The sequence below is a fragment of the Pempheris klunzingeri genome, chromosome 10 (assembly GCF_042242105.1).
Source record: "Pempheris klunzingeri isolate RE-2024b chromosome 10, fPemKlu1.hap1, whole genome shotgun sequence".
Taxonomy (NCBI): domain Eukaryota; kingdom Metazoa; phylum Chordata; class Actinopteri; order Acropomatiformes; family Pempheridae; genus Pempheris; species Pempheris klunzingeri.
In genome coordinates this window covers 19,120,552-19,139,100 of record NC_092021.1, presented here as the reverse complement: position 1 = coordinate 19,139,100, position 18,549 = coordinate 19,120,552, and positions in this window count along the sequence as shown.

The following is an 18,549-nucleotide window of genomic DNA, read 5'->3' as shown; positions in this document are numbered from 1 at the left end:
TTAGTGTTAATCATCTAATGATAGCTGGGAAACATTACACCTGCACAACAGCAGTATGTAAGCGTTGTCATTAAGCACGCTAGCATGCTGACATTAGCATTCAGCTCAAAGCGCTGTTTTGCCAGCTACAGCGTCACAAAGCTGCTTGATCTCATGAGTTCTTTTTGCTGTTTGTCAAGAAAATCACTCTTAAAATCAATCAAGGTCCTTCGTAGCATGGAATATTTTGAGACATATACAACAGATAAATTACACATTTATGTTCTCACATATAGTGCTCTCTTGCAGTGATCACCACTCATCATCTGGTTTCACACTCCTTTGTCTACAATAACCAGCACCATATGATGCTATTTGTCAAAGATTAGCTCCACAAAAGCTGTTGAACACTCTTGACTTTGGATAGGCAAAGCTGTCACAAAAGCCTATGTTTTCCATTTGCTCACATTTTTAAAGTACTCTGTAACCATTTGCAATTAACGTAGTAGTGGAAAAAGTATGCGTTGCCCTTTTCAACAATTGGAAATATGTACTATCATCACCATGGACAGACTGTTTCTGAGAACCAGCAAAGGGAATCACTTTGTTTTTGTTTTCTGTTGTCATGTGCATGTGTTTCTGTAAATACTTTTCTCAACAGTCGAGTCAGTTCTTTATTTAAACAAGCTGCCTGTCAACGTGCCACGCTGACATATCTCTGCCTGTGCACTTGCAGAACCTGACACAATTCTCATGTGGCAAAATGGGAAACACTTGCAGCATACCGCCTGCTCCGTATTGTCTGATGGGAAGATTAAAGCCAATCCAAACAAAGTTCACTCTCTTCAACTCTGAGTTGGTCGATGGCGAGACCACCAGAGGGGAATAGCTCACTCAACTATGTCATCAGATCACATTATCATTGATCCCAGTCTCCAGCTCTCCTCCTCTGTCTTTCTTTGTCCTCCCCGAGTCGGCCCTGTGCTTTCAGTAGCATTTCTCATGGCCCACTGGTGCCTCTCATCCCGAGTGTGATAAGAAATCACGATGACTTCACCAGAATAACATCCTGCATTTAAGTGCACAGAGATGTACTTTAAGCTGTTTTTCACCATTACTTGACTCTAATACTTGACGGCTTCGAAGAATAATGGGAGGAAATAATGTGTTAAGTTAGAACAACTGTAGGTAACTGTTGCCAGTCTGATGGTGTATTTATGGCTGTTTTGTCTTCAAACCAAAAGATGGCACGGCTTTCTGCCACAATAATAGAGCACCCTGTCGTATAGTCACTGACTGCAAGGAGCATTGTTCTCAGCAACCACTAAATCAATTCAGCAATACATTTAAAAACTTTTATATAACTGCTGCTTTGAGAATACAACAATTCATAATCGGGAAAAAAGCAGGATTTTTTTTTACAGTACAGCAATTAGAAACTAAAGGTTTGACATGGAGGTCACCCACATTTAAACTGTGCCTTGGTTAATTGGCAGTCTTCACGCCTCACTAACTGAATAAATCCTCATCAAACAATTAAGATCTGACCCAAAAGACTGGCTTTCCAAAGCACACGTCCAAATGACTTTTCAGTCGTCAGTGCAAAACACATTGCAAATAGCAAAATGAATAACTGAGTTAAATCTGTTTCTCTTGGAAAAATAGATGCAGAATTTTGGGCACAATTGTGGCTATTTAAGATTTTTATGAAAATTAGATGTTACCAAAACAAGATGTTCAACACTCTGTCTGCCTCTGTTGTGGTTGATATCTGAATGTGTCCAAATGCTCTCCATATGTCTGGCAACTCCACTGACCCCACTTACTTAAACATTGCCAGGGTGGATGTGTTCCACTCAGCCGATGTGCGGTGATGTTGTTGTTTTACTTTACATCAAGTATCACAGCAGTCAAAATTCCTGTGAAACCCAAAACGGAGAGATAGATCTACTATGGCAGGTCTAAATTTGGAATAGAGGAAGCTTGCCACTGATTCAAATGTTATTGCCAACAGAGGACTTTTTTATGTGCTCCATAATGATGCATAGGTGCATGGAAAAGAGACTCCTGCTGTTAAGGCTTACTCTGTGAGACAGAGAGTTACTGTATGTGAGAGCGAGCCTCACAGCCAAATGTTATAATTGTTTATTTGTGTCTGTTCAGCTTGATGGCAGTGTGTCACTTCTGTTTCCCGAATCTGTCTGTGGGGGAATGATTCATGTGGACAGCGCTGTAGATTGGGCTAGTGATTTCCCAAAATAGTCCTGGCATGCAGCATTGTACAATTTCATAGGTGTGTAAATGCATTGGAAGCACATGTATATCATTGTCATTGTACATGAAAATGTCTGCTCGTGAGTGTGCATTTCTACCTTCATGTGGTCTGGGATCTGGCGAGTTTCTCTCCACCCATGGTGGGCCTCTCTCAGCCAGATGGATGGTCTCAGCCAGTGTCAGAGAGGTGACAGCTGGCTGGCCTGGCCTCTCCTGGCCAAAGGTCTGGATCCTGTCCTCTGACAGCCCCTGACAGCTCCTGATGGGTGACACGTCTACTGCTCCCCCCACCCATGAGCTTGCATCATGGAAACTCCTGGTTTACTGAGAAATCAATGATGTCTCACAGCATGCTTTAATGAAATGTAAATGATATGAGCCACACCCCGGTGAGATGACGCCTGAACTCACAAGTGTTCTAAAGGAAGTGGCCACCCTACTGATGAGTGAATAATTAGGTCTTTTCAATGGCTGTAAAGAATGTTTTACAGAGGAAAAGAGTAATGGCTGCTGCACTCCAAGCTGAAATAAGACAACAGGTCATGCTTCACACTGTAAGGCTATGAGAACTCATGTACCATGTCTAAAACCTCATTAGGTAAGCTACACAAGCTGTCACAAAGTCTCTCGTGAAAGTCATAAATTAGACTAAGCTAGTGCTACTTCATTTTGCTTCATGCAACACTCAACCCACTCTCCGTCCTGGCTCTTGTTCTCTCGCTTTCAGTCTCAAGTGGTCTCAACATTACAGTCGACTCGTTAGACAGACCGGAGGTCTAGGCTGCAGCGACCTGGGGAGTGCTGCTGGAACTGGGGACTGTGTACGAGGGACTTTGTAATGCGTGTGAGTCATTATTTTTTAGCTTCCATGAAGCGGGCTGCAGGTTTCAGCAGGACAGAGATGGGGCTATGCTAAACCAAGCCTGCTGGGTTCTGCGTTAATGAGACAGCTCTGCAGGGATGAGAAGAACACACACAGAGAAACTCAGGAGACGTCTGCTGGCCTCCCAAAGGTAATTCCCTTAAATGAAAAGCAGACTGCATGCTAGTCATTGTTGCATCAAGGGGGTGAGGATGAATAGTGACGGGGTTGTATTTCAACACACCTCCCCATGCTCTTATTACGGGCCTGAGATGAGTGGAGGCAGGGGTACCTTGTTCAGACACTCCCTGCCGATGCTCTTTCTTACCCAATTATCCTTGACTAGAATGACTTGTGTAATACTGGCTGTGTCACGCAGCTGTCGAATGGATGTTTTATCCTATCAAGGCTTTTTCATTTTTCAGATTAAGAGTTTCTCTTGCTTCCAACCAAGGACGCCAACAGGACTGAAGTACTCTACATCTGGGAGGCATTAGGGACACATGGAAGAGGCTCATTTAAGGCTCTTGTTAGCTCACCTGGCGCTTTAAGTAGGACCATTAATATTGATCTCCTTAAAATATGAACAACTCCAGCTCGCACATGTCTGGTCAGTGAGAAAGAGCCAGTGTCCCACAGTGTGCACCACCATGTCAGCTCCAGGTTTGCATCAGCCATCGCTATCAAACTGGCCCAAGCTGTGATTCGGAGTTAATAAGATTTCCAGATGTTCTCCCTTGTATTTCATTGAATCCAACACCTCTGCAGGCCACTGTCCAGCCATAAATCACAGGCTGCGAGCTGCACGAGGAGAACGAGGGGATGTGGCTTGATGCATAAGTCACATGCTTGATTCATGAGCTCACTGCGAATATCTTCAGGACACAACCGAAACAATTAACTGTTACCTTAACCCCGAGGCCACAAAGTCTCTTAAAGGGGTTTAGTATCCCCTTTATAAGCCCTGAAGCCCCAGCACAAAGCCGTGGGGACAGCAGAGCTTTATAAGAATGATTTGGTTTTATGTGGTATTCTTGGATGACAGTCCACCGCGAGTCACTGCGCAGTGTTAGCAACAGTTCATGGCTTTATTTGGTCCTGCGAGCGAGCTTCGGTTCCAACCGTCTAAGATTAGTCAAGTTGAGCAGATGTCTGATAAAATGTTCTGCTCTCATCCATCTAATGTAAATGTACTGTGTGACCAAGGTTGTTAATAATCTCTGTAAAGCACCAGGCAATGTTTCCCTTCCAATAGCTGAGCCAGAATAAGGCTCTGGGAAGAATTACATTGATACCGATATTCAACATGTGGGATAAACATTTATCCATAAACACACGTGGACCAATTCTTTTGCACCTTATTTAATTCCCCACTATGTAATTTCTTGATCCTCCTCATCCATGTTATCTCGGCAAGGCAAGGCAAGGCAAATGTATTTGTATAGCACCTTTCAGACACAAGGCCATTCAAAGTGCTTTACAGGGACATAAAACACAATAAAAACAAGACACCGAAACATTAAATTGCGTGTAAAAGATAATAAAAGCACAAGAAAATAAAGCTTAAGAGAAGATGCATTAAAAGACAATAAAAGCATGTGTGTAAATAGTTACAATATTATCTAATGAGCACCTTAGCACAGACCTAGTTTTATTGCATAGCCCCCTCATTCATCTGAAATGTTATGAATCCATATACAGAACAAATCACACTCAAGATGGTTATATTAAGTCTTCTCTCCAACTGCCTTTTGGTTATTGACGCCTTGGGAAAATCGTGCCATTTTAAATCTTTCTCCTTCACGAAAGGATGTCGCCTCTGTTCCACTTTTTTGGCTTTTATAAATGGCCACTGGTGTGTCTGAAGTCTGTTAATGTGCAATCCATCTGCTCTTTGGCTCATATAGAGGAAATGAGCAGATCCATAATCTGTACCTGCACTGGCAATTTGACCTGACATGGTGACGAGAATGATCGATCTGGTGTTGAAGTTTATCTTTCCAGGAGGAGATTTTTGTTTAGTTTAGATATCTCGGTGGAATCACCGTGCAAAAAAACCCCACGTGTAAAGCTGTTTGCTCCCACTATCTGCACTCTCCAATATCGTGAATCATCAAACATAAAAAAAAAAAAAGAGGAAAAAAAATGCTGCCACAGACACAAAAGTTTATGATCCGTTACTTGCACGCTGTTAGACATTTCCCAAATAGTGAATTTGAAGTCATGTTAAACTGTTTGAGTATTTTCACAGCCAGATTTTACCTTTTGTATAATAAAAGATGTCTGGATTGTACTGTTCATGAAGCTCAAGTCTACAAATATACAAAAAAATAATATATCTTTCTTCCTTGTGACTTTTGTAGCCACCACTTTAAGACTCACTGAGGAAAGTGTAGTTATACAGACTGTAAAATGCAAGAGTGGGAAAAACTTTTGATATTTTTACCATTTTGTAGATTCATGTCTCTGCTGCTCTGATGCACCGCAATGTGTTCAAAGCAAGGCATTTAACAAACGAGGTTACCCCATTCAAATAATAAAAGAAAAAGCTCGTAAAGACCATACAGTCTGACCACACTCTGTGTAAATCGGTTGCTCAGAAACATAAATAGCCCTGTCCACTGAAAAGCAATCAGCATTGTAAACAGGAGGTCACTGTGGCATCACAAGCTGTAGCATAACCTCTAAAAATGACAAATTTAGGGGGGGAAACGATATATTAAACTTACAGTAAGTGCTTATCTTTTATAAATGTGAGTATGTCTTTGTTTTATTTGCATACATAGAGAAATTGTAAATGTCATCAATTTATAATGAAATATATAATATAACATGTGTATGTTCCATATTAACTCTTCACCAACATTAGCTGAGTCACTTGGTTCAGTTAGCCTCATGACAGCAGCATCTAGCTGGCAGGAAGTGGCTCTATATGGAACCTTTTTCCAATTTAGCGACGTATAAATCACCGCTTAGTTAACTTAAGTTATAGCTTGGCTAAGTCTGACCTGGTGCAACCGTGTCCAGGTCCCCGCGATGACAGGAAGATGCCGGGCACCGCCGCTTTCAGAGAGCTGCCTCTCCTAAGCCGACAACAAAGCCCAAGAGCAGCTGCACTGACTGTCACAAGATCATCCTGTTATTTATTCTGTACAAATTACTTGCATATGTTCGGCGCTGCCTTGCCCTCAAAGCTTAAAGGTCTCATCTGAGCCCGAGGAGAGATGTAGAGAGGACGTTGGCAGAGAGATAGATCTAGTCACAGCTGTAGCCACTACAACGGTGTCTCTTGTTTCCCGTCCACACCTCGCAGCACCGTCCAGACACAGAGAGAAATGAGTTCCATACATATTCATGTGGAACGCTCTTCTGATTCTTGGCCTGTTTATGATCACACCTTTAGATTCAGATTAAAGTCAAATCAGAAGTAACTCGAGGGAACACCTTCACACGGCAAACCATTACAGTCAATGTCATTTGTCCGAGTTGTGTTGCCTGGTGCGATGGGAAGCAGGGAAGGTGACGAATTGCTTTGTTTCCATATCAAAGGAGAGCTCTTAGTTTCGGGATCACTGTACATCAACGGCATGTGGTGAAAGGTCTGACTGATAAATGATGAAACTAATTAGAGGAAGAAGTCCTGTGGTGCTACAAGGCCGCTGGAGGTCGAGGTCCGGATGTCATGTCAGCAGCTTTGCAACATGGACCTGTCAGGATGCTCTGTGGTTGGTGCAGACGCTGGGCAGGCTGACATTATTCACCACCCAGCACCGTTCATGTGAGAAGATGAGGCCTGAAATAGCCATTCACATTCATCACAGGCCTCGTAAATGTCAGAGCAGAAACTGCTGTAGACATGACATGCAAACGAAGGTGAATCTAAACAAAAATAGGCCATAATCTGGATTCCATTACAGTTCATACTGTGGCCTCCTGCCTCAGTTAGTCTTTAGGATCTGGGCTGTGCTGTTGGAGTGGGGAAATCTATTTGTAACAGCCTTTTAATATCATAAGGTCACTTGTAGGAAATAAATCATAAACTTAACTGTAGTTGGGTGCCAGTTCAAAGGTAGCAAACGTCAATGACAGCATGAACAATAGCACAGACGCGGAACCAGCGATAGCAAACACACTTTTATTTCACTTCCTAGTTGCCTTCCAGGAAAATTTTATGACACCTCAGGTCACTGGCACAGTTTGTTAGTGAACTTTTCATATTTAATAAATTATATTGATAACAAAAGCCATTCAGGAAAAACGAATTGGTGCAGATTTCTCTCTTAAAGCCTGTGCCGCTCCGCTGGGAATGGTATATCCACGTGATCCTTTCCTTGACGTTCTCCTTTGCTTTTTAACAAGCTCACAGAGACACATAAAGCCCTCTTCGTCTATCCAGAGAACAAGGTTGATGCAACTCTTCTGAGCAGATTCTCAGAGGAATTCTCCTCCTCCAAATGCAAATCAGACTGGAGGAAAATAAATCATAAGGTAACCATCATATCATGGCTAAAAAAAAAGACTTTAAGATGTCTTCAAACTGTGTGGGTTCAGACAAACCAGGCATACTTGTTTTCATATGAACCAACTATCCACTAAATGGATGCTAATTCATATTCCGCTACATCAAGCATCACTAAATCCTAAAGTTTCTTTTGTCCTTTCATGTTTTGAAGCTCATTTCCTCATTGTAACATAATTCATAAACGCTGTACTGACTAGGATGCAATCATTAAGTTAAACACTTTGATGGTTTGCTTTTGTTTTGAAATATGGATCTATTATAAATGGGCTCCTGACAAACAAACACATGCCTGGCTTCCCCCAAATGTCCTCGGAGGCTCACAAAGCTTAGACAGAAACAATGCCATAGTGGCCATGAAAGGGAATAGCAAATCCTCTGCATGTCATGTGCTCTCACCATATCCACCAGCTTGAAAGGGCTGCTTTAAAATGGGTGGACAAAATATACATATCCCTGGATTTGACGTGGAATTATTTGAACCTCCGCTGGGGCATAAATCCACCCTATCCTAATCCTGTGGTAACTTGTAAACAGTCTGGTGCTCACATGACATACCTCATACCCACTGAAGTGTTTTTCAGTGTCTTTCTTTCAATGTGTCATGCTTATAAAATCTGTTTCTGCATAATTCCAATGTAAAGTCAATAGATTGTGGTTTTCTTCCAAACGTTTTACAGTGTTGTTTTCTCACAGGGGCAGCACCAGAGGAGTGGCAAAAAAAAAAAAAAAAAGAGGCACAAAAGACCACAAAGAGATGCAAAACGACAATGTTACTTCTAATATTATTCATCATTGCCAAGGACCCAGTCTAGATTTGAGTCTTAACGCATTTATACAAATTTTACAAATGTGCGCCCCTTCTTTAAAACTGTGCCCCGCCATTGAAAGGTTTCTAAACTCGGCCCTGGTCTCTCACAAAAACATGTGTTCAGTGCTGCTTTGAGAGGTGATTGCATGCTGCGTGGTGTCCAGACTCCTTGGCCCCGACCTTGGCTCCATTCATTTGAATCAGAAAAGAGCTTTTCACTGGATGGTGTTGTAGTCACAGAGGAGCTGGACTCAACTCTCCTCTCTCTTTCCTTGGGCCTTACAATAGCCGTGCCAAGGGACAAATATTATTTTTTTTTACTGCAAACCTTATATAAGCTTGTGCTAGGATAAATGATTTTCTTGCAAAAGTTAACGTATGCCTGACTTTTATGATTTGATCTGAAGCACATGTGGAGAGCACCTACCATTTTAAAGCCGTAGCTATAAAGTGAAACAATGCGTGATGTTTTTTTTATTTTTTTGTGTGGTCACATATAGATATGTCTTCTTTTCAGTGACTTATTGAATTCATTTTGCACTTAGCTCTGTTGAATTTCAAACACCACATTCTGGACGATAGACGCACAACAGAAAACGTGTCTGACGTTCAGAGATGACGAAAGCCCAATGCCACTTCAGGCATGCCCTTTTGCGAGAGTCCAAGGCTCAAATCAGCTGCATTGTCTCCTTCTTCCTCAGTATATTGTACAGGCGTCACAGCACAGGCCCCTCTGCCCTCATAAACACATCCAGAAGGGAGTGATTATTTCTCAAGATGTGGAGATCGAAGACTTGCCAGTTCATGCCTCTTTATGAGTGTTTTGGCAAGACGGCCTGTTCCGCTTCGCAATGCTTTTGTTCCTCTTGTTAGAAGAGATGCTTAACCCAACCACCCTGTGGGCCATGTGTCTCCGTCACCTTGAGCTCAGTGACGGGGCTGAGGGAACCAGCGCTGTGGCTTTCTGTGTTTGTGTCTCCCTCTAATGAAATGCACCGTATCAAGTGTCCCCAAATTAGTAACAGTGTTGCAGGTCATAAAACATGGCATCTCCTTTAATCCACAGTGACACGACCATGCCCACACGCTCTCATGCTGCAACATCAGGAATGCATTTTCATCTAATATGAGGCTTCTTAGCCATGTTTGTGCATTTTTGAGGAGACCAATTTGTCCCCAGATTGTGAAATTTGAAGATGGAATAAATCAAGACATTTTGCAGGGATATTATGAACGGTTGAAGTGTGGGCTTTGGAAAGGGATAAAAAAATATGTGCTCGGTCACAAGAAAGATTTTTCTTTTCTTGGATAGAGCATCTGAATATGTGCCAACAAGCGAGTTTGTCATTAAAAAGGCACAGATAAGCTTTGATGAGTCAGTTCCTAGTTCAGCTATATCTTACTTCATCCTCCTGCCTTCAAATCTGCATTTAGTAAGAAAAATTTAATTAGCCTAATGCTTTCCACTCAACACAAGGAACATGTCACATATTTTATAATGCATTATTTCTGATTATTCCCCCCACACACTTCCCATTCATCTTAAATTCTAGTGGGGGAAAAAAAATGAAAATTTGAACAGCTGCAATTGCATAACAACTGGGCAAACTCCATCTGCGGATCATATATCATATATGATTGAAAGCTCCAAAACAGCTATTAATTTGCCTAATATCAGAATAACATCATGGATTATAGCAAGTTGTACTTGGTTCTATATGTTCCATTCATAAGGCTGAAGAAAAACACAAGAAATCCATCAAATTATGATATTTGTTTAAAGTAGCCCCGTGTTTATCTCAATCAGTGTGTCTGCTTTATTCGCTGCACTGTAGTAAAGACTCTACAGTGTCTGTGATTTGTGCTGTCTGGAGTCAACAAGACTGAATAATGAAATCATCACAAGTCCTCAAAGAACAACTCATCCCCTGAATACCTATCATTTTAATTATATTGTAGAAATACTGCTGGCTCCTTTCCCAGACCTATACGTACAGAATCAGTCACACAAGATCGGGCTTGGCAAATGTTTATTTTCCCAAATACTAAATAGGACCCTGGGGATATTAGGCTTCTTTCCACTTTGTCTCTCACTTCAAAGGCACTGCTGGGAATCAACTGACATATTTCACTGAGCTCACTTGCCCTCTGAACAACTACTAGACACAGAAAAGAACATGTTATATAACATCAGGTATCAGTGGATCACTTTTAATTCTCAAGAGGCGTTTTCAATTGAACAAGTCTCCCACATCCCAGCGAGCAATTCTGATTCTACTTCAGATTTTACCTTGGCATCAACATCGGGGAGGAATGTGCTGGCTTCATATCTACAGACCCACTAAATTAAAATGTGTAGACAAATTACACACAATGGCAAAAGAAATTAGACGACAGACATGTGATCTGTGTATTTAGCAGCATGCTGTGTGACTCTCTGGCTTTAATACACGGCCTCTATTATTGTGCTGCTTCCCGGTACTCCTCAAACAAACTCTCACCCTCCCTTAATTAAATCCTCGATTGAAAATGTGTTTGCGGAAAGAAAGGAGATATTCCGTGCAGAAAACACTCTTGCAGACAATTCATGGCCCTTTGTTTTCCCAGAGAGGGCTGCACTCACTCCAACCCAGATTGTGTCTGTGTTTGTTGGCTTATAAATGGGTGAATATATTTCCAACAGTTTTTTTTTTCCAGCTTTTCAGTGTCTTGCAAGACTGTGGTGGATTTTTACACTGCTGTGAGCTGACAGTCAAACAGAGACCTGCTCATATGAGCAATTAAACTACTCAAGGCTTCCAGGATTCCATACCTGACATTGTGGTGGGATTTTATGACACTAATGAGGAATCCTTCTTACTCTGGTTGGAGTAGAAGGTTGCATTCTTGGTTTGCTGGCAGCTTTCAGCACCTTTAATGATTCATGTCTTGTTTTTGAGAGCTAGGATGAAGTTTGTAATACCTCCGGTAATTTGAGTTTGCTCAAACTAAAGGGTGTTTGCTAATAAACCACCACGAACTTGCTCCTTATGTTGCAGGACACCTACTGGACATTAGTGTGTGATCACTTTCAAAGTGACTCCTCTCTTCTTTCTGGCAGGTTACTTTATCTGTCTTAGTTTACATTTAGCTTTCAGTCGCTGTTAATGGTTCAGATGTCATCACATGCTAATGCAGGCTAAAGCAATAGTTTAAAGCCACTTGATACGAAGGCATTCCTCCTGTATTATCATACTGGGGCCTTGTTCCGAGAGTGAAAAGCCACAGACTAAATCATGCATAATGCTGCTTTCTTGCACATGTTTCATGGTTTGGGATATTTTTGGCACGGCAGACTGCGGAGTCTGCGTGACAGTCTGTGATGTAGTAGCGACAGGCCTGTTGTGACTGACACATTTCGAGCGGGATTTGGTGGGATCGAAAAGACCATGATTGCATTAGGAGTGGAGACATGGCGCCAAAGGCAACACCTGTAATACGAGTTGCATGTTTCAAACAAAGTAGCATTACAGTCACTTTCAATCTGCTGTATGAGGAAAATTAAGCATAGCAGCCTGTTAAATCCAGAGACATACAAATCTGGTTATGCGTTCCCATGCCTTGGCACACTCTCCTTCAGGTTTCTGGTGATCTTTATTTACCAAAAGAGTGGGATGATAGGAAATTTGTCTTTTCATTCCATGAATTTAGGCTTGTCTTCTGAGACCTAATACCCTCCGTTAGGTGGAGCCCAGTGGAGCGGAGAGCAGGAATGCAGGATGGATGGTAGCTCTGAGAGTGTATTTACTGTAATGAGAAGCAGACAGGACGAACTCTGAGCTGCTATTGTTGTGTGCGCACAGGTTTGCTTTGGATTCCTGTCTCACCCCTGCGGGCTACAGACCCATGAATATTTAAATAGGAAAGGGACTTCCTCTAAACATCAATCAAAACCCTATCTATTCAATTACTGGCATCAGATCTGAGATGTTCAACCAACAGCAGCTTCTGATGAGAAGAAATTCTGCCCGTGGCAACGCCTGCAAATATACCAACCATGTGGACAATGAGTCAATTAAAAACAGCCCCTCAATAGCTGGCAGACCTTCAAGAGAGGAAAGTCACTGGATATATATTCAGTGACACTGCACTTGGAAGACATTCATAAGAAGTTTTAGTCAATTGAAAAAGGATCAGAATACAGCAGAAAAATTGCACTAAAGAAATAGAATCCCCTTTTCTTATAAAAAAAAATGTACCCTGTATGAAAGTTTAACTCAATTCAATATTTTTTAATACAGTATGTTGAATAGGCTCAAATTCAAAGGCACTTTCTCTCACTGAACACATTTCATCCTTGATAAATGCCAGAGGCTAACACTATTTCTTTGGTACGAATAGAGCAAGAGAAGGCAACAGAGAGCGAGTGCGTGGGTGTGTGTGTGAGAGTGGGAGGGGTGGACCGAGACGGGATCAGATACACAAACAGTAATGCAGAAAAAATATGAGAAAAGGGGCGATGAGAAAGAAAAACAACAGCTTTGGACACCTGTTCAAAGTTGTTCGATCAGGCCTTTGCCATGAGAAAAAGATGAGTCACACTGGCAGAGGATCAGTTGATTGGAGGTGTGTCATTTTGCAGGCCCGACATCTCTGTCAGTGAGTGATTGCACACAACAGTCCCATGATCTTTTTTAACCACAACAACAACATGGCTCAGCCTGCAGTGAAGCCGTGCTTGACACAAACCTATCCTCCGCTAACAAGAGCCAGACACATCAGCCAGAGTGCTATTCTTGGCAGCCGGCACTGGTCGTCTATGAAAGACAGATCATGCAGCAAGGCCAGAGGACTACTAGAGGGATTTTGGAGTAACCACTACAGTGGTTAGTTAATATGATGTTTGCTTTTTGTATTATCTTTACATATTGTGGCTTCCTGGTCTTCATTCTAATTGAGTTAATCAAGGATCAGGGTGTTGTGCCCCGTAGCAAGCGTTTGATTTAGTCATATGAACATTGGAAAACCATAGAGGAATGTAAAGAAACACGGCAAGTGGAAGAATGACCAGTAAGAAGGCTGAAACACTGCAATTAAAAACTGTACTTTGATTAAAGGAATAGTTTGGGAAAAACACGCCTATTTGCTTACATGCAGAAAATTTGGAAAAGAGGATCGATACCACTCTTATGTCTGTATGCTAAATGACGCTACAGCCAGAAGATGGTTAGTTTAGCTTAGCACAGGGACTGAAAGTTTACTTTTTTTAACGAAAAAAAGCGTAAAAATGACAAGTTGTGGTTTTTATATTTCCAGTTTTTATGCTAAGCTAATCTGTTGGTGGCAGCAGCTTAAAATGTAGCATGGGAAAACTTGAGCATATTTCCCAAAATGTAGAAATACTCCTTTAGTTTGTTATAGTTAGCTTCAGCCAATGTGGTCAGTGGATTTCTTTGCTAGAGCTGTGCAAAATGTAGCTCACTGGTGTGTCCACAATACTGACAAAAATGCTTATGAGGCTGTAAAATGCAATCATGGAGTTTTATATTTTGATATATCAAATAAATAGCGTTTTATTGTAATTACAGCTTAACCTATAGGCACTAATCTGGAATTCTTTTCTCTACATATGGGTTTGAGCCATCCATGATCAAACATTAGCCTGACTTAGTTTGAAACAAAGTGTAATAAGTTTGCTTTTACGTAAGATTAATTGAAATGAGATCCAGAAAGCCACTAAAAAGATGATGGTAAAATATTGTCAGAGCTGAAAAGAATCTGCAACGCATTAAGAGCCTCGCTTGGAGGAGCAGATGAAAGGCGCTGCCCTTATATTAAAAGAACTGCTGGGGAGGTGAAGGATTCTCCTCAGGAGAAATCAAAAACACTCTCTTCCCACTGGAGCACTGACAGTAACTCACAAGGCTGTCGATCCATTTTAATCAAATTACCGTGATGTTTCAAACAGTCTATTTTAAAGCTGGAATGACATAAGTCTGAGAGATTGTTAGTTTCACAATATGAAAGCTGTTTTCAATCAGATCTGCACAATATTTCATTGTCTTTGGAGCTTTGCTTTAAAGGACTGTGAATATGAGAAGAGAAGAGCACAGAGATGAGTTGCGCTGAGCTGAGGGGGAAACTGGCAACATATCATATCACAGACGAAGAAGACTGGTGGACACATATAAAGCAATAAATTGTTTATGAATTAAAAAGAGGAAAATGTTTCTTCATTAAGCACAGATGAATCAAACAGGAACTATGTTTTTCAGGAATCATCTCGCTTAAGGTGCTCCACTCCAGCAAAGTGACAGCAAATGTTTCATAAGAGTCTCTTGTGTGGAGTAATTTAACATCAAGCAATTAAAAACCCCAAAATATGTATGCTGCTGTCATCATCAGTATAAAGGATTGGGGAGTGAACTGAGGCTGGAAAATATGCTTGAGGTTTCTTTCATAAGTGATGAAAAGCAGATTGTCCCATGAAGTTACAGATAAGTAGCTGATAATGTCATTTATCCCAAAGGTGGGACGTGGTTAACAGTCACTTACCATCAAAATGTGGAAAAAAAAGACATCTTCCCTCGTTTAGCCGTGCTGTGCAAACCCTCCTAACATGTATACCATATGTTTTTTTCTCCTCTTGAGTGTCATAAACGTGTTAACAGGCTGCGCGGGCACAGCGGCCTGTCCTGACACTGAATCACAGCATTCCCACAGCTCACCTAAATTTTGGATCCGCTCAACACCTCAACACAAACGGAACTGTTTATCTTGCAAACAGGCTCAAAAAAGGAATACTTGCAATAAGATACAGCATATTCCCAAGCTATTAACAGCTAATATCAGTTAATACCCGCTGCAGATACCCCTAATATTCATTAAATAATCATTGTGGTGAAGATCTGGACACTGATAACAGCTTCAGTGGTGTGGCTGAGATTTAAACCATCATGCTCTGCTCACTATCATCCTCACCATCGGAGACAAACAAGGCCAGGCTGTGCCTCGGAGCATGCTGAGGCACAGGAAACGGTCAGCCTTCACTGAGGTCATAAATTGAAGTCATGAAAGTATTAGATGTTGCTTGTAACTGTGCATTTTTTGGTTAGAGGGCGTACTTTTTAATGGCTTTTCATGGCTTTGTTTATGGTCAGTAACGTCTTTTAATTATTTTGCTTTATAGATCATTAATAATGATAATAATAACATATCAATAAAACAGCATCCTGTAACCTATATAAACGTTGTGGCATAATTACAGTTTTGCTGCTACAAGGTAGGTGGATGGGTACTAAAGGGTCACTCTGATACAACTGTTGTTGGACCTTCTGCAATTTCTATAAAGCATTCATTAATGATTAATTAACATTAATAAAGACATCAATACAATTTATACAGTGAATATATACAGTACTGTCCAAAAGTCTTGTGTGTGTGTGAAGAAATGGTGTAAAATGAGAACGCTTTCAAAATTATGAAAATTGAATTGCTATTGATTTACAAAATGCAAAGTGAGCGAACAGAAGAAAAATCTAAATCAAATCAATATTTGGTGGGACGACCCTTTGCCTTCAAAACAGCATCAATTATTCTAGGTACACTTGCACAAAGTCAGGGATTTTGTAGGATCATAGTCAGGTGTATCACCAACCAATTATACCAAACAGGTGCTAATGATCATCAGTTTCATGTGTAGGTTGAAACACGGTCATTAACTGGAACAGAAACAGCTGTAGGAAGCTTAAAACTGGGCGAGAAACAGCCAAACTCTGCTACCAAGGTGAGGCTGTGGAAGACAGCTTCATGTCACAGGTCATCATGGTGAGACTGAGCACAGCAACAAGACACAAGGTGGTTATTCTGCATCAGCAAGGTCACTCTCAGGCAAAGATTTCAGAGCAGACTGTGGTTTCAAGATGTGCTGTTCAAGTTCTTTTAAAGAAGCACAAAGAAACGGGCAACATTGAGGATCATAGACGCAGCGATCGGCCAAGGAAGCTTAGAGCAGCAGATGACAGAAACATTCTGCTCACTTCCCTTTGAAATCAGAAGATGTCCAGCAGCCATCAGCTTACAACTAGCAGAAACCAGTGGGACCCAGGTGCACCGATCTACTGTCTGGAGAAGTCTGGCCAGAAGTGGTCTTCAGAGAAAGAATTGCAGCCAAAAAGCCAAACCTCCGACGTGGAAACATGGCCAAGAGAGTCAGCTGTACATGAAAACATAGAAACTGGGGTGTAGAAAAATGGCAGCAGGTGCTTTGGATTGATGAGTTGAAATTTGAAGTATTTGGCTTTAGCAGAAGGCAGTTTGTTTTTGAAGGGCTGGAGAGCAGAACAATAATGAGTGTCTGCAGGCAACAGTGAAGCACGGTGGAGGTTCTCTGCAAGCGTGGGGCTACATTTCTGCAAATGGAGTTGGGGATTTGGTCAGAGTTAATGGTGTCTTCAATGGTGAGAAATACAGGCTGATACTTATCCAACATGCAACACCATCAGGGAGGCGTCTGACCGGCCCCAAATGTGTCCTGCAGCAGGACAACGACCCCAAACATGCAGCCAATGTCATTAGGAACTATCTTCAGCGTAAAGAAGAATAAGGAGTCCTGGAAGTGATGGTATGTCCCCCACAGAGCCCTGAAGAGACAGAAAGATTTAAGGCAGCCTACATCCACAGGAGAGCTGTGGTTTGTTCTCCAGGATGTTTGGATCAACCTGCCCGCCAAGTTCCTTCAAAAACTGTACAAGTGTACGTAGAAGAATTGATGCTGTTTAGAAGGCGAAGGGTGGTCACACCAAATATTGATTTGATTAAGATTTTTTGTGTTTGCTCACTTTGCATTTTGTAAATTGATCAAAATAAACAATTAAACTTTATATTTTTGAAAACATTCTTACTTTACAGCATTTCTTCACACCTGCCTGAAACTTTTGCACAGTGCTGCGTGTACATTTTCTATTTATATAGGCATATGTGTAAAGGGTTAGATGATTTCTTTCACATACCGAACTATAAATTCAGATTTTTATTCCTCTAAATTTGATTTCATTCTTTGTTAGATATTGCTGACCAAAATCCATCAGGTCGAACAGGTCTCAGTGTGGCTGGCATATGCTGAGAGACACTGACGACCAGAGAGCGAGAGCGGTTGACTCTCACCAGCCAAGGCCCTCTGTTTGACATCATGTTTTTTTAATGAGAGCCAGCTGCCCGCAACATCAGCATTCAACTTCATACCAGCATTAAAAAAAAAACATGAAAGTTAGTGCTTTAAACATGTCCAGATTCCTTTGTACGCCACGGGCAGAACTAGCCTGCTCGTCAGCATTACAATCAATGTTGCCTGTGATCATCAAGGGTGGAAATGAGCTCTTAGCCTTGGAGCACACACACACACACACACTCACACACACACTCACACACAGGCAGGATGAAATACTGCATATTCATTATATAAACATTGCGGGTTGCTGAGCCATGTGCTGGCATTGTTTTTAATGTATTTAGATCAACGTCTTTATACAAAATGAAAACAAAAAATCATATTATCCTAGTGCTAATTTCTTTGCAGAGTCAATTGCTGCTCCATGTTTTCAGAGGCCAGTAAAAGCCTTCGCCTCTTAAGCCAGTGATTGCACACATAAGCTGTTCTTTTACAGCGTAATCAATTTCATGCTCCCTTTTCAGCTCATATGCTTCATTATGATTTTCTCAGGACAACAAATGGATTTAACAGAAATTTAAAAAAAAAAAAAAAAACCAACATCCCAGTGCCTTTACTGTGAGAGGCAATTTCCTCTCATGTCATTTTTCTATATGTTCAGAAACCACTTGATTATTTTGGGTATAAACCAGATGTTGATCCATGGCAGTCCTCTCATACAGACAGAGAACACAGCAGGCAGAAATAAGGACCGACTGTTTAAAAGATAGTCTTCTCGCCAATCAAGCACAATCAAGATGGAGACAGAGTAGATTTTCCTTACAGAAATCTCTAAATTAGAATGTGCAATTGTTTACTGTAAAAAGAGCATGATAGGATATGTGGATTTTAATCCCTAAATAACCTTCAAAACACATTTTTCTGTCACGCAAGTTTATTTCGACATACTGGTGGCG